The 27095-nt window shown below is 46.2% G+C and overlaps 1 protein-coding gene across 2 annotated transcripts in view; it reads right to left on the bottom strand.

Moving 5' to 3' along the window:
• EDC4 (enhancer of mRNA decapping 4) overlaps window positions 1–27095 on the bottom strand; it is a 629569-nt gene that overhangs the window by 164544 nt on the left and 437930 nt on the right. The window lies entirely within an intron of this gene.

A 27095-nucleotide genomic window follows, 5' to 3' on the forward strand; every position in this document is an offset into this window, starting at 1 on the left:
TCAAATTCGCCCAGTTAGGTGATAGGATGTTCACCCAACCATACAGTGGTTAAATGAGTGATTACATACATATGGCAAAACAGCGTTACCTGACGTTAGTCATACCTAATGCATAGTCTAGTTAGGTCCCAAAAGAAGGTATGTCCTAAATAGTTTGGGAAAGGTCTAACAGTCCTTATTGGAAATCAGTTAGATATGGTTTAAAATTAAAGGTTTTATTTAGACCCTGGGGCGATATGGCTTTCAGAGAGAATATCCATCTGGGCTCACTTTGGAGTCGGATTTTATTTAAATCGCCACCTCTTGGGGTTTGGATGGATTTGATCCAGAGCAAAAAATGTGACCCTCGGTAGCATATTTCATCCGACCAATAAAAGAACAGCCAGCTGATCTATGTGTAATTTAATTCGGTAACCACTCTTATCTATTTAGGTTGAGTATTTAATACCCACCTCCTAGGGCTGATTGAGATTGCATCCAGCCAAAGGTGGTGGTTAAGACCGAGCAGACGCATTTGTTACACAACAGACAGGTATGATCCTATGAAAGCCAAACCTACTCTTTTTTTTTTAGCTCTGGATCCAAGTGAGGTGATACCTCTGGGGGACAGCTTACACTTTTGGCTGTGCATACAGTGGGTACGGAAAGTATTCAGACCCCCTTAAATTTTTCACTCTTTGTTATATTGCAGCCATTTGCTAAAATCATTTAGGTTCATTCTTCTTCCTCATGAATGTACACATAGCACCCCATACTGACAGAAAAACACAGAATTGTTGACATTGTTGCAGATTTATTAAAAAAGAAAAACTGAAATATCACATGGTCCTAAGTATTCAGACCCTTTGCTCAGTATTTAGTAGAAGCCCCATTTTGATCTAATACAGCCAGGAGTCTTTTTGGGAAAGATGCAACAAGTCTTTCACACCTGGATTTGGGGATCCTCTGCCATTCCTCCTTGCAGATCCTCTCCAGTTCTGTCAGGTTGGATGGTAAACGTTGGTGGACAGCCATTTTTAGGTCTCTCCAGAGATGCTCAATTGGGTTTAAGTCAGGGCTCTGGCTGGGCCATTCAAGAACAGTCATGGAGTTGTTGTGAAGCCACTCCTTCGTTATTTTAGCTGTGTGCTTAGGGTCATTGTCTTGTTGGAAGGTAAACCTTCGGCCCAGTCTGAGGTGCAGAGCACTCTGGAGAAGGTTTTTGTCCAGGATATCCCTGTACTTGGTCGCATTCATCTTTCTCTCGATTGCAACCAGTCGTCCTGTCCCTGCAGCTGAAAAACACCCCCACAGCATGATGCTGCCACCACCATGCTGCTTCTGTGTATACGCAAAATAATTGGTGCTAACATGATCCCCTGATGACGTCAGCACGGCTGACGAAACGTACGTCGGGAGCGTGAGACCGTAGAGTTCCGGTGAGGTGGAGCGCAGATGCGCAAGCGGCGTCCCATCCACCAGACCAGCCGAATGTATTGTACTTCCAGGCGTTAAAACTACTGCTATGATGTAAGTGCAATCTATCTTATTAAAATCCCAGTATATGACGATAATACACTATTAGAGTTTCCTTTATTTCTTGCATTATGATGCCCGGAGATCCGGAGCTTCCTAAAGGCATTTGGGCTAAAATCCTTTGATGTGGAGACAGCCCTGAGGACAGCCTTGAGCCTGTGCGGAGATAAATGCCGGTTTTGACCCCCTGTAATTAAGGGGTCATCTTCTTCTGGTAAGAAGTATATTGTCTAACCACTGGGTGGAGGTGTATGGTGAAGGTTTCTCATCAAGTCCAAGTTTGTTGCTGAAGACACAGTTTGCACTGAGCACTTTAATTTTTATCACATGAACCACCATTGATTTATCTATTTATTTATTGATTTATGTATATAACTCATACTGAATAGGTTTGCTTTTATATTGCAAGTTTGTGATCAATCACATATGCACTATAGCACTTTACAGTGAGAACTGACTGCTGAGCGCAATACTCACCCTTTGCTATCACTGCTTCTCTGTAGCCCAGGTCAGACAATTCTGTCCCTGTTTCTGGTTCAAAAGTGGCTTGACCTGAGGAATGCGGCACCTGTAGCCCATTTCCTGCACATGCCTGTATACGGTGGCTCTAGATGTTTCTACTCCGGACTCAGTCCAATGCTTCCGCAGGTCCCCCAAGGTCTGGAATTGGTCCTTCTACACAATCTTCCTCAGGGTCCGGTCACCTCTTCTCGTTGTGCAGCGTTTTCTGCCACACTTTTTCCTTCCCACAGACTTCCCACTGAGGTGCCTTGATACAGCACTCTGGGAACAGCCTATTCGTTCAGAAATTTCTTTCTGTGTCTTACCCTCTTGCTTGAGGATGTCAATGATGGCCTTCTGGACAGCAGTCAGGTCGGCAGTCTTACCCATGATTGCGGTTTTGAGTAATGAACCAGGCTGGGAGTTTTTAAAAGCCTCAGGAATCTTTTGCAGGTGTTTAGAGTTAATTAGTTGATTCAGATGATTAGGTTAATAGCTTGTTTAGAGAACCTTTTCATGATATGCTAATTTTTTGAGATAGGAATTTTGGGTTTTCATGAGCTGTATGCCAAAATCATCAATATTAAAACAATGAAAGGCTTGCACTACTTCAGTTGTGTGTAATGAATCTAAAATATATGAAAGTCTAATGTTTATCAGTACATTACAGAAAATAATGAACTTTATCACAATATGCTAATTTTTTGAAAAGGACCTGTATATCCCTTAAAACACTCAACTAAATGTCAGATCGATTGATCCTTTTTACTATTGTATACATTTACTTTATCACAGATTACACATCTGACTGTTGAGTATATGGATCTCTCATCTACCCCGGAGTCCCTGCGATTGTGAGTTTGTCCTCCCTGGTGCCTGTTGGCCAATATATATGAGGGATTCCCTACCATGCAGACCCATTCGGCATCAACAATTGGCTATCCAGCCCCACTGTGCAATGTAATTGTATGACTATGTGAGTATATTGTAGCCTGTATAATTTGTATATTTATATGTTGATTGTGATATTTTCATATTTGTGCCTCAAATACCTATTGTATAACAGAGTTGGTTTGTGATTCTATTACTAATGGGTTACATTTCTTAATCTAGAAGATACCGTTACTTAGTGTGTCACCTGTAATGAAGGACTCTACACAAATAGTCCAAAACATGTCAGATGTTCTTACACATGTATGGCAATAGACGTAGCGACACACCTCTAATGGTCGTATGTTTTCCATATTTGTAAATTTTTCAATGAGTATCTGGTTCTATTTTGTACTGGATTAATCAAATTATGTATGTCTTTGTACATTTTTTACTCGTTTTTTATGAAGATGGTTTCAAAATAAAAAAAATATTTTATCTTATGGGTCTGTCTTTCTAGTCCATGAGGGGTGTTGAGGCATTTTTGCTCACAATTGGTTTTTCTATGTTATAATACCAACTTCTCTCATAGCTGCACAGTGTTAACCAAAATTTTCCAGCTCTCATGGGGAGCAGTGGGAGAGATCCACTTTTGAGCAATCAACTTATGGGCAACATGTCACATATTGTTTCCATCTTAACACTGTATCTTTAGTTTTATATGCCATGCAATGGGTGTATTGCTTAATAATTACGGCACATTTGTATTATTTTACATTGCCCAAGAACGGTAATCTTGTACACTTTTATAAATATGCTGTTTTTTTATTACTTGTACCTATTTTATTATTCTCATAATTAATCTTCCACTTAATCATAACTGCTTTAATTATTGCATTTTACTCATGTATTTTTTATTAGAATAATAACTTATGCATGCCAATTCCCTATCCAATACTTACATTTATCCTTTGTTCTACCCAATTTCATTTTCCCATATTCATTGGTATCGCATAACACTTTTTTTCTTTTTAAGCTTCTATTTAGGGATGCAACTAACAATTATTCTCAGATAAAAACCTAAATAATTTAGTTAATATGTAAAGTTAAAAAAAAAAAAGAAAATGTATTCTTAAATATCTATATACAGTGGTAAAAAATAACCAACTATGTGGTTAGGGAACAAAATATCTAATCCACTCTGGGAAAAACAGATGACATATGTATACTATCAGAGGTTTAATTTCATACATATCAGATTCAGAGATCAAAATTTTTATTTAAAGAAAAAAATAAAGACCTAAAAACACTGTGTTGCAGATTTTCAGATAGGATTGTAATATAATATTATGCATGACAGGCAGCTTAATACAAGCTACTTGCGCCTGCGGTCACAGACATTTACTGGCAACAGAATGCATTTTCTATCACCTGTGGCTAAAAAACAAAAATGAACCCTTTGTAGTACAAAAACAGCAGATAATCACTTCTGTAAGGGGTAAATTCATACTGTGAAACAGTTAAAGTAATATTATTCATGGATTGTTACTGACATGTTATAAAAATGTATTGTCAATAGCACCTTAAGAAATATATTTACCTATAAAAATGGTAGCGTGTTCAATACTTATTTTACCCGATATATATATAGTACAGACCAAAAGTTTGTACACACCTCATTCAAAGAGTTTTCTTTATTTTCATGACTATGAAAATTGTAGATTCCCACTGAAGGCATCAAAACTATGCATTAACACATGTGGAATTATATACATAACAAAAAAGTGTGAAACAACTGAAAATATGTCATATTCTAGGTTCTTCAAAGTAGCCACCTTTTGCTTTGATTACTGCTTTGCACACTCTTGATGAGCTTCAAGAGGTAGTCACCTGAAATGGTCTTCCAACAGTCTTGAAGGAGTTCCCAGAAATGCTTAACACTTGTTGGCCCTTTTGCCTTCATTCTACGGTCCAGCTCACCCCAAACCATCTCGATTGGGTTCAGGTCCGGTGACTGTGGAGGCCAGGTCATCTGGCGCAGCACCCCATCACTCTCCTTCTTGATCAAATAGCCCTTACACAGCCTGGAGGTGTGTTTGGGGTCATTGTCCTGTTGAAAAATTAATGATGGTCCAACTAAACGCAAACCGGATGGAATAGCATGCCGCTGCAAGATGCTGTGGTAGCCATGCTGGTTCAGTATGCCTTCAATTTTCAATAAATCCCCAAAAGTGTCACCAGCAAAGCACCCCCCCATACCATCACACCTCCTCCTCCATGCTTCACGGTGGGAACCAGGCATGTAGAGTCCATCCGTTCACCTTTTCTGCGTTGCACAAAGACACGGAGGTTGGAACCAAAGATCTCAAATTTGGACTCATCAGACCAAAGCACAGATTTCCACTGGTCTAATGTCCATTCCTTGTGTTCTTTAGCCCAAACAAGTCTCTTCTGCTTGTTGCCTTTCTTTAGCAGTGGTTTCCTAGCAGATATTCTACCATGAAGGCCTGATTCACAGTCTCCTCTTAACAGTTGTTATAGAGATGTGTCTGCTCCAGGAAAAAAAAAAACACACACACACGATACAAAATGTTATAAATGGACTTGCAATTCAGTGAGTAAAATAAGTATTTGATCCCCAAGCAAAACGTGACTTAGTGCTTGATGGAGAAACCCTTGTTGGCAAGCACAGAGCGAAGACATTTCTTGTAGTTGGTTACCAGGTTTGCACACATCTCAGGAGGGATTTTTGTCCACTCTTCTTTATAGAGCATCTCAAAATCCTTATGGATTCTTGGCTGTCGCTTGCCAACTCGAAGTTTCAGCTCCCTGCATAAATTTTCTATAGGATTAAGGTCTGGGAACTGGCTAGGCCACTCTATGATCTTAATGTGCTTCTTCTTGAGCCACTCCTTTGTTGCCATGGCAGTATGATTTGGGTCATTGTCATGCTGGAAGACCCATCCACGACCCATCTTTAGTGTTCTGGCTGAGGGAAGAAGGTTCTTATCTAAAGATTTTACAATACATGGCCCTGTCCATTGGCCCCTCAATGCGGCAAAGTTGGCCTGTACCTTTAGCAGAGCAATAGCCCCAAAGCATACTGTTGCCACCTCCATGCTTGACTGTAGGGATGGTGTTCTTAGGGTCATAGTCAGCATTTCTGTTCCTCCAAACATAGCATGTCAAGTTAATGCTAAAGAGCTCAATTTTGGTCTCAATGGGCCACATCACTTTCTCCCAATCTTCTGAAAGTCTGAATCATTCAGATGTTCAAAGGCAAAACTTTAGACAGGCATGTACAGGTGCCTTCTTGAGAAGGGGGACTTTGCAGGCACTCCAGGATTTTAATCCATGGCGGTGTAGTGTGTTACCAATAGGTTGTTTGATGACTGTCTTCCCAACTGCCTTGAGATCATTCACAAACTCCTCCCTGGGATGATCCCTCACTTTTCTCGTGATCATCTTTACCCCATGAGACGAAATCTTGAATGGAGCTCCAGACCTAGGGCAATTGCTGCTTTTTCTGTATTTCTTTCACTTGCAATTAATCGCTCCTCCTCACCAAGCTTCTTGTTGACGGTCTTGTAGCCCATTCCAGCCTTGTGCAGGTCATCTTGTTCCTGGCGGCCTTTGACAGCTCTTTGGTCCTGCCCTTGATGGTGGGTTTGAATGAAAGACAGATTCTGTGGACAGGTGTCTTTTACACATAACGAGTTGTCGTGAGTAGCACCTTCTTAACCACTTACTAACTGCCCGCCGTCAAACGTCGGTCCTTTAACGCTAAATACCGGGGTTATGGCAGCTAACCCCAGTATTTTTTTAAATGGCAGACAGTCGGCTTTCAGATAAGGGTGGCCCCAGCGGCAGATTCGCAGCGGGACCATCCTTACGGTGGGGCGGAAGAGGTGCACCCCCTCTCGCCGCGTCCCGGGCGTTTTCCCCACTTACCGGACCCGCTGGCAGTGGGTAAAAAATTATCCGGTCCCTGCTCCTCACAGACAAGAAGTCGAGTGAGAGCAAGATGGCCCCCAATTGACTCTATGGTCTTGGAGGACCGGAGCAACGTCAGTAGTTGTTGCCTAGCAACCGGTTTAAAGGGCCACATTTTTTTTAACTTTTTTTTTTTTTTTTTTGTGTAGTTGTGAGGTCTGAGGTCTTTTTGACCCCAGATCTCACAATAAAGAGGTCCCGTCATGCCTATTTCTATTACAATTTTTTTTTCTATTTCATTCTGTGTAAAAATAAAAAATAATAAATAAAATAAACCGCAAAAAAACAAATGTTAGCTCGCATGCAGAAGCAAACGCATACGCAAATCCCACCCACATATGTAAACGGTGTTCAAACCACATGTGAACAAGCAGGATAGGAGTTGGCGCATCACACATACCTATATAGCATCAAGGGGTATGCAGTTCATGTATAGTCATTAGTCTGGTGTAGTTTATGGCTGAAATAGATGACACTCAGGGCCAGCTCAGCTGCAGAGAGAAGTCAGCTCTGAAAGTGGAAATAAAAACAAAAAGCAGAGAGCCTCTAAGTGCTATCAGTTTACCGTATATACTCGAGTATAAGTCGACCCGAATATAAGGCGAGGCCCCTAATTTTACCACAAAAAAGTGGGAAAACGTATTGACTCGACTATAAGCATAGGGTGGGAAATGCAGCAGCTACTGGACCCAACTGGACCACCACGAGACACAAAACAGGGGCTGCGGGCATGGTACAGGAGATGGCGCAGGTCAAGGTACAGGCATGTCACAGGTCATGGTACAGGCATAGCACAGGTCATGGTACAGGCATAGCACAGGTCATGGTACAGGCATAGCACAGGTCATGGTACAGGCATAGCACAGGACATGGTAAAGGCATAGCACAGGACATGGTAAAGGCATAGCACAGGTGATGGTACAGGCATGGCACAGGTGATGGTACAGGCATGGCACAGTAGGTACAGGCATGGCACAGTAGGTACAGGCATGGCACAGTAGGTACAGGCATGGCACAGTAGGTACAGTAGGTACGTACAGGCATGGCACAGGAGATGCAGTGCTGCGGGCATGGTACAGGAGAATGTCCCGTACCATGCCTGCAGCACTGCATGAGGAAATGCAGGGGCTGCGGAGGAGTCTCACTTACCTGTCGGTGAGGCACCTTCGATTTAAAAATCGTGCCGCCCGGCACCAATACGTCACCGCGCAGCACCATTTTCAAAATGACAGTGACTCGAGTATAAACCGAAGGGGGCTTTTTCAGCATGAAAAAACATGCTGAAAAACTTGGCTTATACTCGAATATATACGGTAATTAAAAGGGTAAGGATGGTACAGGAAAACTGCTCACATTTATAACAGTATAAAATAGCTCATCTGTTAGGTGGTCTGCAGGAACACAGGGGTCCACGGCTGGACTGCACTTGAGAAAGGAGGCTACTGCGCATGCTCAGAAACGTGTTGTGCGATTGGCTGCTGGATCTGTCACGCTGGGCTCCCCTATCTGTCGGCGCCGGATGTACTGAGGAACAGGGCGCCCTTCTGAAGCCGCCGGCCATCCTACCAAACGGTCTCTCGGCTCACCAGGTGTCTCCCTAAGGAACAGAACACCTTCCTGAAGCTGCCGGCCATCCTACTATATGGTCTCTTGGCCCTCCAGGCATCTCCCTCTTCACCATCCCCTGCACTGAGCTATTTTATACAGTTTTAAATGTGAGCAGTTTTCCTGTACCTGCCTTACCCTTTTAATTAAACTGATAACATTTAAGAGGCGCTCTGCTTTTTGTTTTTAAACCACACATGTGAGGTGTCATCGTGATCATAAGAGTGAGAGCAATAATTTGAGCCCTAGACCTCCTCTGTAACTCTAAGCTGGTAACCTGTAGAAATTTTTAAAGTATCGCCTATGGGGATTGTTAAGTACCAATGTTTGACGTCATTCTGCGAGCGTGAGCAATTTTGAAGCATGACAGCTTGGGTATCTATTTACTCGGCGTAACATTATCTTTCACATTATCGAAAAAAATGGGCTAACTTTACTGTTTTCTTATTTTTTAAATTCAAAAGTGAATATTTTCCAAAAAAATTGCGTTTGGAAGACCGCTGCGCAAATACGGTGTGATAAAAAATATTGCAACAATCTCCATTTTATTCTCTAGGGTCTCAGTGAAAAAAATATATAATGTTTGGGGGTTCTAAGTAGTTTTCTAGCAAAGATTTGAAAACTGATTTTAGATTGTAAACACCAAGAGGTTGATTTACTAAAACTAGAGAGTAAAAAATCTGGTACAGCTCTGCATAGAAACCAATCAGCTTAATTGAACAAGCTGAAGTTAGAAGCTGATTGGCTACCATGCACAGTTGCACTAGATTTTGAGTGCTCCAGTTATAGTAAATCAACCCCCAAGTGTCAAAAATAGGCCCGGTCTTAAAGTGGTTAAATTGAAAGGAATAATCTGTGTACCACATGAGCACATACTGTTGCCAGCTTGTGGGAGCCAGAATTACTGTTGGTTGGTGGGAGATCAAATACTTATTTTACTAAATTTATATAATTTGTATCATGTGTTTTTCTGGATTTTTAGTTAAAGCGGAGTTCCACCCGAAATTTATACTTACCTCCATCTTCTCGCTCCCGGTCACCTGAAAAACAAATGGATAATCGCAATTTTTTTTTTTTTTTCACTTACCTTTTAGAGAAAATATACTCACCTTACTTCCTTCTTCCTCCCCTCGGCGGCCACGGCGATTCGTCACTTCCTGGCTTTTGCAATGATTCCTGGGAGCTGAACGTCATCGCTCCCAGGAATCATTGCGCCTGCACCGGCCCCGACGTCAGTTCCGGGGCGCGCGCGTCATTCCCTTCTAAACAGCTTCTGGGCATGCCCAGAAGCTGTGGAGGGATGACGCGCGCGACCCGGAAGTGACGTCGGGGCCGGTGCAGTGCATCGTGGGACCGAAGAAGGAGGAAGAGGACCGAAGAGGACGCGGAAGAGGATCGCGTTGGCTTCAAGCTGCCCACACCCGAGATGGCAGCGCTGGAGAAGACAATTTCAAGGTAAGTATTTCTCTTGAAAGGTAAGTGCAACCCGGGACAGATCAGAGGCTAGCCATTGTGGAATGTGCTAGCCCTGACTGTCCCGGGGGTATTTTTATAAAAAAATGTATAACTAGGGTGGAACTCCGCTTTAATATTTTGTCTCTTTCATTTAAAATACACCTATGATAATTATAGAACCTTAATTTCTTTGTAAGTGGGCAAACTTACAAAATCTGCAGGGGATGAAATAATAATTTTACCCACTGTATGGTAGCAGGGTGGTACTTACCCAGGGTCCAGATTTTGTGAACAGCCAGCATATTAATTGGTCAGGTGTGTGCTGGGCTTTTACTACTGGCAGCACGTCCTCGGGTTACAGTAGTTATACTGGGATGATGCCTGCACCATCATGCTCATATCTTGTGTTTATATTTTTACCCCCAAGTGCATTACCTTACATTTACCAATGTTAAACTTCCTCTGCCATCTAATAGCCCACTCAATTTATTCGGGCCCTCTTGCAAAGTTTCTATATCCTGCTGTAATGTTATTGCCCTACATATTTTTGTGTCAAACACCGAGATTGAGGTATTTATCCTATCCTCTATCATTTATAAATAAACAGAATTGGTCCCTGGACAGAGCCTTGGGGTACCCCATAAACCACTCTAGACCATTCTGAGCACATGGTATTTATCACCACCCTTTGAACTCACCCCAGCAGCCAGTTTTAGATCCAAGAACAAACCCTACGGTCTATACCAACCAACCTCAGTTTGTAGATTAAGCGTTTATGGGGGACAGTATCAAATGCTTTTTCAAACTCCATATACACCACATTTACCTGCCTACCCCTGTCCAGATGGCAGCTCACTTCCTCATAGAATAGGTTGGTTTGGCGACCTTTCATAAACACTATCGTTAGCAGTAATCAGCATGGGTTCATCAGCAAATTCTTGGATATGGTCCCTTATCCCCTCAAATAGTTTAGATACAACCGATGTTAGAATGACAGGCATGTAGTTTCCAGCAATATAGCTCTGCTCTTTATTGAATACTGTACCACGTGGGCTTTTGGCCAATCAGCTGGTACCAATCCGGTCAGTGTGCTGTCCATAAAGATTAAGAATAGCGGTCTGGCTATTTTTAGTGCAGACTTCTTGGAAAATTAGTGAACCAATCACACAAGCAGGAAATGATGTTTCAGGGGGGCGTTCTGTACACATTCTGCCATAACAGGGAAGGGAGGAACCCAACCCTTATTCGAATAGGTCTGCACAATCATCTGTCTGATCTATTTGGAAATGGTTGCCGCAGATGCCACTGTACCCTTCCGAGGTCCCTCAGGAAGGACAAACAGACAATGCGACTTCCGGAAAGAGTTCGTGGGGGAAAGGTAAACCTTGATCGCCCGCACCACGTCCAAGGAATACAAAGCAAACTCCTTCGGATGCTTGGGCTTCGCACAAAGCGAAGGCAACACAATATCCTCATTGAGGTGGAAGGCTGAAACCACCTTAGGAAGAAAAGACTGATTTGGTCGCAAGACCACTTTATACTTATGAACAACCAGATAAGGGAGCGGCAAGACGGAGCCGCCAACTCCGACACTCTGCGAGCAGATGTGATCGCCACTAGAAAAGCAAACTTCTGTGACAGCACAGGCAGAGGGATCTCTCTGATGTTCTCAAAAGGAGGTCGTTGTAAAACAGACAGAACCAAATTCAGGTCCCAGGGAGGTAAGGGAGCCTTCCTCGGGGGAGCCAGATGACGCACCCCCTGAATAAAGGTGCGAATCAAGGAATTAGACGCCAAAGGATGCTGGAAAAGAATGGCCAACGCCGACAACTGGCCCTTGATCGTGGTCAGCGCAAGGCGCTGATCCACCCCAGTCTGCAGGAAAGCCAAAACCCTTGCCACTGAAAAGGAGTGGGGGTGAAGACCTTGTTACTCGCACCAGGCAAAATATGCCCTCCAGGTGCAATGATAAACCTTCCCAGAAGCAGGTTTTCTAGCTTTTAGCAAGGTAGGAATGACAGCCGACGGGATACCCCTGTCTCTCAAGACTTGGCTTTCAACAGCCAAGCCGTCAAAGCCAGCGACTGTAAATCAGGATGGAAGATCGGTCCTTGAGACAGAAGATCGTCTCTCAGTGGAAGCCGCCAAGGAGGTTCGACAACCATCCGCATGATGTCCGCGTACCAAGACCGACGCGGCCAGTCTGGAGCTACCAGAATCACCAGCATCCGTTCCGAGGCTAACCTGCGGAGGGGCCTGGACAACATTTGAATTGGAGGGAAGGCATATATCAGCCAATGCCATGGCACCATTAACGCGTCCGAGGCTTCCGCCAGAGGATCGCGAGATCGAGCCACGAACCTTTCTACCTTTTTGTTGAGATGGGATGCGAACAAATCCACGTCCGGATACACAGAAGGTGAAACACCTTCGGGTGTTAGGACCATTCCCCCTGGTCCAGGGTCTGGCGATTCAGATAATCTGCCTGCCAGTTGTCCACACCTGGAAAGTGGACGGCCGAAATCGCCGGAACATGCGATTCAGCCCAAGACAGAATCTCGGCCACTTCCCTGGCCGCCTGGGCACTCCTGGTGCCTCCCTGATGATTGATGTATGCCGCCGCCGTGGCGTTGTCCGTCTGCACTCGCACAGGGCAGCCCTGAAGCCGAGACGACGGAACAAACAGAGCTTGATCACCCAAAGCTGGAGCTCCAGGACATTGATCGGTAGGGAGGACTCCTCCTCCTACCACGTCCCCTGGGCACAAAGTGTGCCCAGAACTCCACCCCAGCCCGACAGGCTGGCATCCGTGGTGAGCACTGTCCATAAGAACGGCCGGAAGGACTAGCCTTGTGTCAGATTCGGTGACTGGAGCCACCACAACAGATCCGATCTTACATGGTGGCTTAGCGAAACCCTCCTGTCCAAAGAATGAGGATGTCTGTCCCACCTGGCAAGAATCTCTGCTTGCAGAGTTCTCGTGTGATACTGCGCAAATGGAACCGCCTCGAAGGCCGACACCATCAGAACCAGGGACCCCATGCAGGTCCGAAGTGAGGAGAGATCTTTGTCCCTGAGGGACCTGATCTCGTGCTGCAGATTCTGGAGTTTGTCCTCCGGAAGGAAGACCTTCGCCTGAGCAGAGTCCAGGATCATCCCCAGGTCGGGGAGATGAACCGAAGGGGACAGAGCAGACTTCTGAAAATTGATGGACCACCCGAACTCCTGGAGCGTCTGAACCGTGACCGAAAGATCGCTCAACAGGGTGGTACACGAGCTCGACCTTAACAGGAGATCGTCCAGATAACCGAGGATCACAATCCCCTTCACCCGCAGCAGAGCCAACACAGGAGCCAAAACCTTGGTGAACACCCTTGGAGCTGAAGCGAGACCGAAGGGGAACGCCACGAACTGATCATGCTTCTCTGTGATTGCGAAGCGGAGATACCGCTGATGACTCTCGTAAATAGGGATGTGCAGATACGCATCTTTTAGGTCGTTGGAGGCCATGACTTCGCACGAAGCGGTTCAGCAACTTTAGGTCCAAAATCGGACACACCTTGCCCTCTTTTCTGGGCACTGTGAACAGATTGGAGTAAAACCCCCGAAACCTGTCCCGCGGAGGGACCGGCACGATGACCCCTTGGGCGAGAAGATCCTGAACCGCCCGTTTTAGATCCCAGAAACAATCGGGAGTCAGATGGAGATTTGATGGAAAGAATCTGTCTGTGGGGTGAAATCAAAACGCCATCTTGTACCCTGAATGAATGAGCTCGCGAACCCACCTGTCCTGAATCTTGGACAACCAGGGCTCGAGAAAACAACGCAGACGTTCCCCACCCCTGATACGGGTGAGGGCGTCCCTTGAGGAAGTGGTGGACTGGGATGCCTGCCCAGCTTGACCAGTTTTGGGCTTACCCGCCCAAGATTTCTTGTGACCGCTGGAGGCCTTGAAGGACTTACCCTTTTCTTGTGCCCCGAAGGCACGAAGCTCGAGAAAACAATGCAGACGTCCCCCACCCCTGATACGGGTGAGGGCGTCCCTTGAGGAAGTGGTGGACTGGGATGCCTGCCCAGCTTGACCAGTTTTGGGCTTACCCGCCCAAGATTTCTTGTGACCGCTGGAGGCCTTGAAGGACTTACCCTTTTCTTGTGCCCCGAAGGCACGAAAGGACCCCCGGTTGGTCTTAAAGGAGGGACCATTAGCGCAGGGAGATTTACCCTTCGAGACTTGAGGCAAGAGAGTGCTCCTACCCCCAGTAAGCCCCTTGATCAGCTCATCTAGAGTGTCACCAAAAAGACGATCCCGCGCATAAGGGATGTCAGACACTGTCTTCTTAGAAGCATGGTCGCCCGACCAGCTTTTAAGCCAAATAATGTGGCGGACTGCAATCCCGACCACAGATAGACGTGCGACCAAAGGAGCCTCGTCCAAAGCCGCGTCACACAGGTACATCACAGCCTGGGCCATTTGATCCAACATGTCTAGCGCAGCAGCAGAAACCGACTCTGCTACCATTGTGCGCCTAAGCACCTTGGCCCATTCAGCGATAGCCCGAGAGACCATCACTGAGGCGAACACAGGCTTCCGCAGGGAACCCGCCACCAAATACATGTGGCGGGAAAGCGTTTCCACCCGTCTATCCGCCGGGTCCTTAAACACTGGCGAGTCCTCTACGGGCATCAAGGTGGACTTATTCAGTCTGGAAACATTGTGGTCCACTTTAGGAACCACAGTCCAGCGAGAATAAACCAAATCCACACAGGAATAACGGTACTTAAATCTCTTAGGTACCACCAGCGTATGCTTAATGCGACGCCATTGGTCATTTACTGTTTCCTGAAACTCTTCGAGATAAGGAAAAACCTGACCTGACTTCTGGGCTTTGCGGGTCCAAAAAGAAACCCCCTTACCTGCCATGGAGGACTCATCATCAAGATTTAAAGTCTCCTTAACGGATATAATAAGTGCGTCTACCGCAGAGCGGTCACGTGCTATCCCAGAGGATGAATCCTCCTCCTCCACATCCGACTGAGAGGACGGGTCCCCTCAGGGGGGACGTCGTCTGTGGCAACCAATTCAGGCTCTGAGTCAGAAGACTGAGAGGGCATAGGCCGTTTTTTTGTAACACGATCAGACATCAGCAGATCAACTTTTGACGCTAAAGTCGCAAGTGCAGCAGATAAAGAGGCTAAGGAAGTGGAATCAGGGGTACCTGAACCATCAACTAGGTCTGTGGGGAATTTGCTATCCTGGGACTCCATATTATCAAAGTGCAAAAAGAATGACACTGGCCCTTTAAAACGGCGGTTCCCGAGGACCCCTATCGCAAACTGCACTACAGGTGGAGACCCTTCCCTTAACTGAAGTCACACTGGAAAAAGAGTGCTAGCAGGAATATAGTCAGAGAAAAACAGTAAAGTCCCCCTACAGTGTCCCTATACTTGCCACGCTGCTGAGAAGGCTGATGTAAAATGAGGAAGTGACCTCACACCCCTGGAGGCAAAAGCAAGCCCTGAGCCACAAAAAAATGGTGCCTGATATAAGTCAATGGAGGAAAAGCACTTCGAAAATGGCCGCTGCTCAGAACAGGACATCCGCCCATACTAAAGATGGTGCCCGATCTGCGCCAACAATGATGATAGAAAATAGCCGCTGCCCTCATTCTGAGGCAAAAACAGCCAGCCCTCACACAAAATGGCGGCCGGGCGAACCGTGCCAAACGCCGCAGCAAACACCCGCACTGGCCCCCACCGAGATCTGCACAGAGCACCCCCGGGGAGAAGGAAGTCCCCACACCCTCCTGCATGGCGGTCCGCACCGCAGGAGCGCCCCCGCAGGGGCGGGGAAGGTAAGACACAGGGGGCCACCCCATGGCCATGAGGGGGATATTACAGCAAACTGTACATGTACCGCCATCCCCAGAGTGGGCCCACTCAATACTCCCTCAACACCTGTTCCCAGGGACAGAGGGGCAATCGTACTCACCATCCAGCGAACGTGAACACCGGTCAGACACGGGAGACCTCCCACCCGTGTGGGGGTGCCGTCAGCCAGGAAGGATGCTAGCAACACCCGGGCGTTCCGAAGTTAAGACATCCCAGCGAAGATCGGAAACTTCGCAGGCTCGTCCCCGCTTCCAGGGGCACTGTCGTTGCGAGGCCTGGGCGTACCAAAAGCCTGCGACGCTCGATGACAGACTGGGACTCCATAAAGTTCTATATTAACCAGTGCGAGGCCCAATTCTGCTAACGCTTGTAGTCCTCCAAATTCTGATTAACTAGTGCAGGTGAGAAAAATAAAAAGCTATTTCAAAAGAAAAATCACTTTTCAGAAAGAAAACATTAAGAAAAAACTGAGACACTAGGTCCCAGCAGGGAAAACCAAGCCTACTCCTGACGCTAGGCAGCAAAGAACTGGATTAGAGTGTTACTGGCTGGAGGATATTGGCCAGAGGGACGGCCCCCAGTGGGTGTGTCTATGTGTTAAAGTTTGTCTGTACTGTATTAACAAAATTACTGCCTAGCTTGCTCCTGCGGAGAAGGCCAATACCCAAAAGTGAAGACTGTATGAGTGGGTGGCGACTGTCAGAGGATGTAAGAGAAAATGGGTGTTTTTACTCACCCTAAAATCCATTTCTCCGAGTTCATTGACAGACACAGCGCTCCATAAGCCATAACTACAGGGTTATATCATCTCCTTCAGGAGTAGGACTAGGCAGAACATAAAACTTGGTCACGCCCGTGGGCCATCCTCAGCTGGTATATAACCCCCTCTCTGCTATAGGTATTCTGTTTAGTAGTATGCAGTATTAGAAGTACCAAAACTCCTTAGAGGATGCTGTGTTCCTTGCTGAATTTAGATAAATGGATTTTACTGTAAGTAAAAAATTCAATTTTCTCTTTCGTTCATCGACGGACACATCGCTCCATAAATCATAACTACAGGGATGTCCAAAACCTGTGCCAAAAGTAAAATGAGGGGTGGGGAAAATAACCCAGGCTAAACACGAGCCCCAACCGGGTCACAGGAGCCCCATCTGAAATAAAATTTTAAATAAAAACACCGCTCAAGAGGAAACAGCCCCTCTTAGACAGCAGCGTGCAAAACCTTGCGGCCAAAAGAAGCATCCGCAGATGCCAAAATATTTACTTTGTAGAATTTGGAGAAAGTATGCACTGACGACCAAGTGGCTGCCTTGAAAAAGCCCAGGAAGTACTAAGCGCCCTAGTAGAATGCGCTGTGACAGGGAAAAGGAGGAACCAGACATTTATTAGAATAGGCCTGAGTCATGCACCGTCTGTCTAGATGGTAGCTGAAGAAGCAGTCAGCCCTATCCTTGGCCCTTGTGTAACCACAAAAAGTGAGTTTGACCTCCAAAAGGACTCTGTAGCTGCAAGATACACCCGAATCGCCCAAAACACATCCAAGATATGCAAAGCAAATTCCTTGGGATGAGCCGGCTTGAGACACAAGGAAACAGAATGTCCTCATTCAAGTGGAAGTCAGAGACAACTTTGGGCAGAAATAGTGCCACCAACTCCGATACCCAGCGGGCCGAGGTAATAGCCACCAAGAATGCCACCTTCTGGGACGTAGGAAAGGGAATCTCCCAAATAATCTCGAATGGAGGTTTCTGGAGAACCGAGATTACTAAGTTTAAATCCCATGGCGGCAAAAGAGACCATACAGGTGGAGCCACATGTCCAACCCCCTGAAAGAAGGTACGAACTAAACAGGGCACCTGGCCCTTGATGGTAACTCAAGGCCAACTTCTGCTTAACGCTCTGTTGAAGAAATAAGATCCGAGCCACAGAAAAGGATCGAGGATGAGTGTCACACCAAGAAATGTACGTTTTACATGTACAATGGTATATTTTGCTGGAAGATGACTTCCTCGCCTTCACCATAGTAGGGATCACTGATCCAGACAAACCTCTATCCATCAGTACCTGGCTTTCAATAGCTAACCCACTAAAACCAGCAAATGTAAATCAGGATGGTAGATCAGCCCTTGGGATAACGGTTTCTCTCTGAGAGGTAGCCCCCAAGGGAGGTTTACAGCCACCTCAATGATTGGAAGACCCTCGCCGTTGATTCCCCACAGGAACTGCGGAAGAAGCTTGAGCTGAGGGTGATACTGGCCTTACAGTGCCCCTAAGACGTCTAATGCATCTACCAGAGGAACCCGTGTCCCCGCCATGAACCTCGGTATCCTCTTGTGGAGCTGAACCTGCATGCAGGTCTGTGCAAACAATACTGTATTGAAGGTGGATACCACCAGACCGAGAACCTGCATGCAAGTCAGGAGAGAGAACTGTCTGTGTGACAGCAACTGGTGAATCATGGCCTGTGGTTCCCAAAGTTTGTCCAGAGGAGGGAGCACCCTGGTCAGAAATAAAACCAGACCTTGGTAATTCAACTTCCTGGATGGGGATAGGGGGGACCTTAGGTAGTTCGGATGTCACCTGAACCTTTACAGAAATGATATCCGCACAAGGAGAATCGGGGCCTAAAAAACTCACAATGGACAAACTTTGCCCACTTTTTTTGGTACCCCAAAAAGAATCATTTCATGGATCCCCTTGACGCTCACGAAGGAGGTCCACGGGGCCGGAAACCAGCAAAGACGTCCCCTACACCAGAAATGGGTGAGGACAGACCTTCATGCTGAAGGGGTCTTGTCTGCGGATTTGGAGAAGCCAGCTCTAAGGCTTACCAAACCAAAGTTGCTTGGAACATCCCGGGGAAGACTCTTGATAAATGTATTTCCCCTAACTGCAGTTCTGGGAGCATGAAAGACTTTTCTATGGGCTGGAGGAGGAGGGCCCTTGTCTGTGAGAAAGGGGAAAAAATTGCTGGGACCAAGTGATCCCAGCAGGGAACCTAGGTCTTTACTCCTGACTAGAAAGATTAAAACTGAATAACCTATAGCAGAGAGCGGGAACAGTTAAAGATGTACCATGGGCATAGCCAGGTTTTATTGTTCTGTCTAGTCCTACTACTGAAGGATGCGATATAACCCTTTTGTTATGATTTATGAAGCGCTGTGTCCGACGAACGAAAGAGAAAGGTAAATGTTTAATAACATTAAATCACAATATGACTTATGTCGCAATTGTATATGCTATATATTTTTTTTCTTTGCCATTTTTTTTTCCACGAAAGTGGAGTTACCTTTTAAGTAATTTCCTTCTCCTGCCCAGGTCTACATGTTACATGAGACATTGCTTCTCACACATTTACATGTTCTCAGGCACTTACTGACATGGACCTTGTTTTGAGCTGTAAGTGTGCTACACTGTGTATACTGACATGTAAACAAATAATGCATTCTGTATGCAGGCCAACTAAATCGGCTGACCAACTAATCAATGAAAATAGTTGACAACTATTTTTATAATTGATTATGTTGATTAGTTGTTTCAACCCTAGGTATATTATGGTTACTTTTTAAACTAGTTTATATCCTGAGTCCCCCCAGCCTAACAAACACATTTGCTACAGTGATTTGCACACTGTCACCAATGAGCCTCTTGCCCCATTCCTCCAAGCTGTCAATTAAGCTAAGCATGCCCAGTCCAGATGAAACCCAAATCTCGAAGAAATGGATGCGCAGCTAAGTAAGCTTACTATTTAGCTGCCATGCCAATGGCCCACTCGCCAGCACAGCTACTCTATTACTAGCAAAAGCTCTGCATAAAGCCTCATATTGTTGTAACTATTATAGTCAGAATCTTACATTAACCCCACCTAACTACGCATCATTAACAACAATGAATATGCCAATGGAAAAATCAATAATAGGACATGTTATCTTACTACTGAGACTTGCTAACAATTCAACACTGTCTACTGTCTGCAATTTCTCTGCTATTATAAACTAATAAGAACTACATAGCTTTACATTTTCAAATTTACATTACTGACGCCTGCCTTCCACTTATACATCATTATAATAAAGGATATATACAGTAAGCACACCTTTAACATGCAGCACCTTTTACTCAATAAATGCAGTGGCTGCATTAGATTTCTATTTTCAAGCAAAGAACATTTTCAGCAAGTCATAAAAATACTTGTTGATTCTGCCAGGTATGCAGTGTGATTGTCAATTCCTGCAAGCTGAACTGAATTCTCAAACGATGTTATCTTCCTTCTAAGCTATATTCTGTAGATTTCAAAATGACCTCACTCCTAACATAATCGAAATGGAAAGGAAGAAGTGTTTCTGGTCCAAATCAGGAAGGTGGCCTAGGGTGACAATGCTGCTCCACCATGAATAAAATGGAGCAAGTGAGCGTTGTCAGCCTAAGACAGGAAGTATGTTACTGGCAGAATCACCAGATGAATATAAAGAAAAAAGACAGGAAAAAAGGACAGCTAATGCAGTCACCATATCTAAGGACTAGTAAACTGCAATATATTCCATTTCTGTTTTTGGTTTTAGATACACCTTAACTTGTACTATCATCATATTACTACATCAATTGTAATACTTCTAAATCAATTTTACTGCATTTGCACTATACCCCTCTGCTTATATGTTTTTTTTTTTATCTACAGTATATTAAACCTTTTCCCGCCCAGCGGATTGTGATATGATGGCAGGGCGGGAGCCCTGTTATCCTGGGAGGATGTCAGATGACATCCTCCCAGGATCGGGCGGCACTCCTGTGTGATCTGTCAACTGAGTTCATTAGACATGGCCAATGACAGATCACTGTACAGGCCGCTGCCAGTACCATGTGATCGATGTGGCCACTCACAGCATAAATGGCTTTGTATAATTCTAGTTATGTGTACAATTGTTATGAAATCTGAGATCGGTCAGTGATCACATGGTACAGACAGGACCAATAACAGCCCAACTGTACCATGTGATTAGCTGTGGCCAATCACAGCTAATAAAAATTCTAAACACTGAATAAAGGGATTTTTGTTTGGCTTTCTGTAAAATCCATTACTCTGATGTTTATTGACGGACTGATATTCATATTCATTGGGTTATTCTGCCCCCTACAGGAGTAGGACACTAGGCAGAAAATAATTCTGGCTACACCCATGAGCAGTCCAAGAGGGTATACTCCCATCTTTCTTCTACAGCCGCTCAGTTTTGTTACAAGCAGTGTCAGGGGAATTAGAACTCCAAAGAGGGGTGGGTGCTGTGTCCGTCAATGAACATCAGAGAAATGGATTTTATGGTAAGTCAAAAATACCATTTTCTCTTTCATTTATTGACGGACACAGCTCCTGATATTCATAACCATTGGGATGTCCCAAAGCAGTGTTAAACGTGAGGGGTGGGAACAACAAAAAATTTCCCAAGGCTAAACATTAGCCAACCAGGCAACAGGAGCTCAACCAAACAACTGGAGCCCACCTGGAAAAAAAAATACACCCTCAAAGAGGATCAGGTCCTCTCAACAGCAGCCTGCAAAACCTTGCATCCAAAAGAAGCATTCGCAGATGCCAACACATCCACTTTATAAAACTTTGTAAAAGTGTGCACCGACGACCAAGGTGGCTGCCTCGCATACCTGTGTCACTGACGCCTGATTACAGAAAGACCAGGAGGCACTAAGCATCCTAGTAGAGTGCCCCTTGACAGGGAAAGGAGGAACCTGGCCCCTGATGGAATTGGCCTGAGCCACCATCTGTCTGATCCATCTGGAAATGGTCGCAGAGGAAGCAGACAACCCTTTTTGCGGTTTATCCGTGAGCACAAAGAGTCTGAAAGACTCCATAGTTGCCAGGTACACCCTATTTGCCCGGACCACATCCAAGGCATGCAAGGCAATTTCCTTTGGATGTTTAAGGCCTGGGACACAGGGAAGGCAACACAATGTCTTCATTCAAATGAAAATCAGAGACAATCTTTGAAAGCAATCAGACGATACTGACCCCGCGGGGCCACCAGGGCATCTGTGGATTCCGCCAGAGTATCCCTTGACCAAGCCACAAACCTCTGCACCTGTCTGTTGAGCCAAGACGCCAACAGATCCACCTCGGGGGTGCCCCACCGGAGACACCGCTGATGAAACACCTCCAGATGAAGGGACCACTCTCCAGTCGGCAGGCATTGGACCACGAAGTAATCAGCCTACCAATTTTCCACACTGGGAATGTGTACGGCGGAGAGGGCTGGAACGAACCATTCTGCCCACCCTAGAATGCCGGCTACCTCCAGAGCCGCCAGGACACTTCTTGTGCCCCCTTGGTGACTAACATAAGCCACGACTGTGGCATTGTCCGATTAAATGCGCACTGCACAACCGTGAAGATGATCCTTCCAATGATCCAGACAAGGTCTCATTGCTCGGAGTTCCAAGACATTGATCGGGAGCCTGGACTCTTCCAGTGTCCAGATCCCTGAGCAGAATGCTTCGAGGACGCCATCCCAGCCGGACAGGCTGGCATCCGTGGTGACCACTGTCCTAAAAAAGATGAGGAAGGAGTTTCCCAGCTGAAGCACCGGAGAACTAAGCCACCATATCAGAGACTCCTTCATGCCGGATCTGATTGTCCAGAGACTGTGGAGTCATGTCCCATTTGTTCAGAATTTCCCTTTGCAGGGACCTCATATGGAACTGAGAAAAACGGGACCACCTCAAAAAGGTAGACACTATCAGGCCCAGCACCCACATGCAGGTCCGGAGGGATGACCATTTGTTGGACAGCAGGAGGTGATTTGCAGCCTGTAATTTCTGGAGTTTGTCCAGAGGAAGGAACACTCTGGCTATGGCTGCGTCCAGAGCCAGGCCCAGATAGTCCAGCTTTGTGGAAAGAACCAGAGCAGACTTCTGAAAATTCAGAATTCAGCTGAACTCCCGCAGAGTTCATATTGTGATCTCCAGGTTCTCCACAAGAGTACAGGGAGACTCCGCTCGCAGAAGAAGATCGTTTAAGTAGCCCAGTACCGGCATAGTAAAGGTAGCACCGGGGCGAACACTTTTGTGAAGACCCGAGGAGCAGATGAGAGACCAAAAAGTAACGCCACAAAGTGATAATGCTCCTCTCCCACAGGAAAGCGGGAAAAACACTGGTGACTGGCACATATTGGAAAGTGAAGGTAGGCATCCTTGATATCGATAGAGGCGAGAAAATCCCCCTGACGCAGGGATGTCACCAACGCGCAAATCGACTATTCTGAACTTCTGTACCCGCATAAAGCAGTTTTAGCTTTGAGGTCCAGGATTGGACGCACTTTGCTTTCCTTCCTGGGAACTGTGAACAGGTTTGAGTTAAAAACCCTGAAAATGTTCCGCGGTCGGTACCGGGACAATCACTCCTTGACGGAACAGGTCTTGTACCAACCCAAACAGGCCCTGTAAGTGGTCTGGGGACAGAAGTTAGAAGGAAAAAAACCTTGTCGGGGGACAAGTGCGAAACTTGATCTTGTAGCTGGACTGAATGACTTAATGGACACACTAGTCTTGCACCCGGGAAGTGCATGGGTCCGGAAACCAGCGAAGATGTACCCCCCTTGCCCGTCACGGGTGAGAGCGCACCTTCAAGCAGAAAGCCTTGTCCCCGATTCTGGAGAGGCCCAATCTTGGCTTGCCAGACCAGTTTCTTTTGGATCCTCCAGAAGAGGCCCTGAAAGGATTCAAGCCCTTGTCAGTCGACCCTGAATGACGAAAAAACTTATGAGCTGAGAAGAAAGGCCCACGTCTACGACAAGATTCCTTGCCCTTAGTAGCCTGCGGAAGAAAAGTACTCCCCCGTGAGACCCTTTAATGATGTCATCCAGGGTAGCTCCAAACATGTGATCTCCTTGAAAAGAAAGATTAGTCAACGCCTTATTTTTTAAGTCTGATTCACAGACCAGCACTTGAGCCAAAAAACCACACTGACGGACCACTGCCAAAACAGAGGCGAGCTATCAGGGGAGACGCATCCAAAGAGGCATCAGAGACAAAACTGCAGCCCCTGGACCAGCTGGCCGGCCAGCTTGGCAAAGGCAGGGGGGAGCTGTTCCCCCTCCAGGTCATGGTATAGGAGCTTAGCAAAACTAGGGCACTGAATACCGGCCTCATTGCCGAACCAGCCAAAGTGTACATAGTGTGAGCCACAGATTCCGCCCTCCGGTCAGCCGGCTCCTTAAAGGCCAGGGACTCTTTAACGGGAATCATGGTTGCCTTGTTTAATCTGGAAACTGGAGGGTCCACCATCGGTTGCACAGTCCACTTCTTAAGAAGGGACTCCTCATGGGGATAACACCTAGCAAAGCGTTTAGTGACTCCACGAGGAAGCTTTGGTCGTCCCCACTCTTCAGCGACAATTCTGTCAAAATAGGCAGGGAAAGAAAAAACCTTTCACGCTTTGGATGGCTTGTGTGTGCCAAAGGGTACCTGCACCTCCATCTTCAGGGTCTCATGCACAGATACAATCAGTGCATCCAACAGCGCCTTGTCATGCGCGCGGTCGCAGACATGAAGGAATTATCCTTACTATCAGAGGATTCCAGGCGCATGGTTGCAGACCCAGCAGGGTGACCCACGTAGCCAGTCGCCCGCAAGCCACCTCCACCCGGGAAACAAGGGACTCCAGGACTGCCGTCAGTGCATGAATGGATGGTTGGGAACCTGGAGAGTCCCGCTGCCCAGTCACCAGGAGGACCCCACAAAAAATTGCACTGCTATGAGGCAACCCCAACCGCACTGGGAGCACCAACCGGTCGCCAGGCACAAAGCGATCCTCAGCAGAGAGGGAGAGGACCCCACCAGACTCACCACCCACAGAAACAGGCACCTGCAGCCACCAGGAGAATCTTAACTACACGAGCAGCGATCAGGAAGTAAAATGATCCAGGAGTCAGCACCAGGGAACAGGGAGGGGCTCCCACCGCCGAAATCGCAGCCTACAGAGCTCCACTGTCATAGCAGCCGCTATTTCCAATGGCAAACCACAAGAAAATGGCCGCCGGACTACACAAACATGGTCGCCACGTATAAAAACACACAGACTACAACAAAATGGCGGCCCCACGTGGCACTGCGAGGCTTACAGGGACCCAGGCCTCAAGGATAGATCCAGGCAGGACGGGGGGCCCTGGCAGGAGCCCCCAAAAGGTACAACCCCCCTCCGCACAATTGATTGTCCAGTTGCCGGTGGCAACCCCCCCCGACCCCTATTGCCAGTTAGCACCATTCCCAAATAGCCCCAGCGTGGGGGGGGGGGGGGGCAGGATGAGGGACTTGGCAAGGGGGATTTTCTTTAGGAAGGAGTGGAACCCGGGGGTCCGACCGTCCCAAGGAGGGGCTCACATAAACCCCAAAACCCTCCAGGGGGAGATGGGGGGACAGCTACTCACCATACTAGGAACAAGGCCGGCACCGCTTCAGACAGAATCCCCTCTCCATCGAAATGGGGGAGCTGTCGGCCAGGAGGAACGCTGTGACACGGCTGAGACTTGGTCGTATAAGACCTTACTCCTGACTAGGCAGAAAAAAACTATGTGGCTATAGCAGAGAGAGGGAGCGTACCCCTTGGGACTGCCCATGGGTGTAGCCAGAATTGTTTTTTGCCTAGTGTCCTACTCCTGTAGGGGGCAGTATAAACCAATGGTTATGAACATCAGGAGCTGTGTCTGTCAATAATGAAAGCAAAAAGGAGGTTTACTGTCCCTCGCATTTTAGGGGGTCTGGATTGTGATCAAGGTCAGTAGAAAATCCCCCCAGCATCAGCTGGAGTAAACAACGCTCCATCATTGGTATTAGTGGGAAGACTAGAGCTCCATTGTTGGTGTCAGTGGGGGGTATTAATGTCTTATCATAATCATCAATGTTAGAAACAGTGCCTTAAATTTGTGGGAGAAATAATGCTCCAAGGGACAGAAAAAAGCAAGCAAAGGACCAGAGTTTGGAGACCACTGCAGTAAATACTGAACATTGATAATTTATTGTCCTGTTCTCAGTAAAACTCATTTTTTTTTTATTTGTTAATTTTATTATTATTTAGGAAGGCTGCATCGTCTATATTCAAATATCACCCTAGCCCAGTGATGGCGAACTTTGGCACCCCAGATGATTTGGAACTACATTTCCCATAATGCTTACCTACACTGCAAAGTGCATTAGCAACATGGGAAATGTAGTTCCAAAACACCTGGGGTGCCAAGGTTCGCCATCACTGCCTTAGCCTGACTACATTATATAATTGGTCATTACTCTTAAGCTGGCCTTAGACAGTTGACTTTTGCCAGTTCAGCAGGGACCAGATGAATTTTGATCTGGTCTTGATTGGCCCTCTCTGACAGATGTCGATCATTAGAAAATGAATCAATCAAAGGCTCCAGCCACTGATCAGTGTATCTTGACACCAGTGGAAGCTGCTGTGAAAATAAAGAAAATAACCGTCTATTCCCAGCTTTATGTTCATTGTTTTACTTGTTAGAAAATTGGTGCTACACCTGTAATCGGAGGAAGTGACTAATTATCACTGATCTTAAAATAAAGATCTTTTCATCAAGAATAGGCACATTCATCAGGATCGACTTTCGCATTACCAGACGGTTGCACAGCATCAAGGGGAACCCTTCAATTTACCTGCATAAAGACAGTGATCAGCTAAGGTTGCGTATCAAATTTACACTTGGTTACCTGCAAACTCATCAGATTTAGGTCATGCCAGTCTTATCCTTTAGGTTTGCCCAAAATATTTTTTTGATCCTGTTGATGATTCAAGAAGTAGGGCCAAAGCTCTTTTAGCCCTACTTCTTCTGTAGGTCACAGGAGTGCACTTAGTTTTGCACTCCTGTGACCTCTCAGTTCAGCATTTTGACGGCGGATCTCATTTAGGCATTACAGACTCTGAAGGCATCCTGACTAATGCCCCGTACACATGTGCAGATTATCTGAAGACTTTTGTCTTCAGATTTACCTTTTCTATGTAGTGCAAGGGCCTGCCGGATTGCATACAAATTGAAAGTGTTTAGGTTTGACCTCATATTATATGGTTTTGGTAAGTCTGCAGACAAAAGTCTTCAGATAATCTGCACGTGTGTACGGGGCATTAGTCAGGATCCACCCAGGAGCCTGACTGACTCAAGAGCCTTAACTTGGTGCTCCAGTGAGCGCTGGAACGGCAGGGAGCTTGTGACTGACAATCACTGAAGACCGAGAGTTGAGCAATCAGCAGTCTTTGGTCGCTT

The sequence above is a fragment of the Pelophylax lessonae genome, assembly GCF_965119305.1.
Source record: "Pelophylax lessonae genome assembly, chromosome: 10".
NCBI lineage: Eukaryota > Metazoa > Chordata > Amphibia > Anura > Ranidae > Pelophylax > Pelophylax lessonae.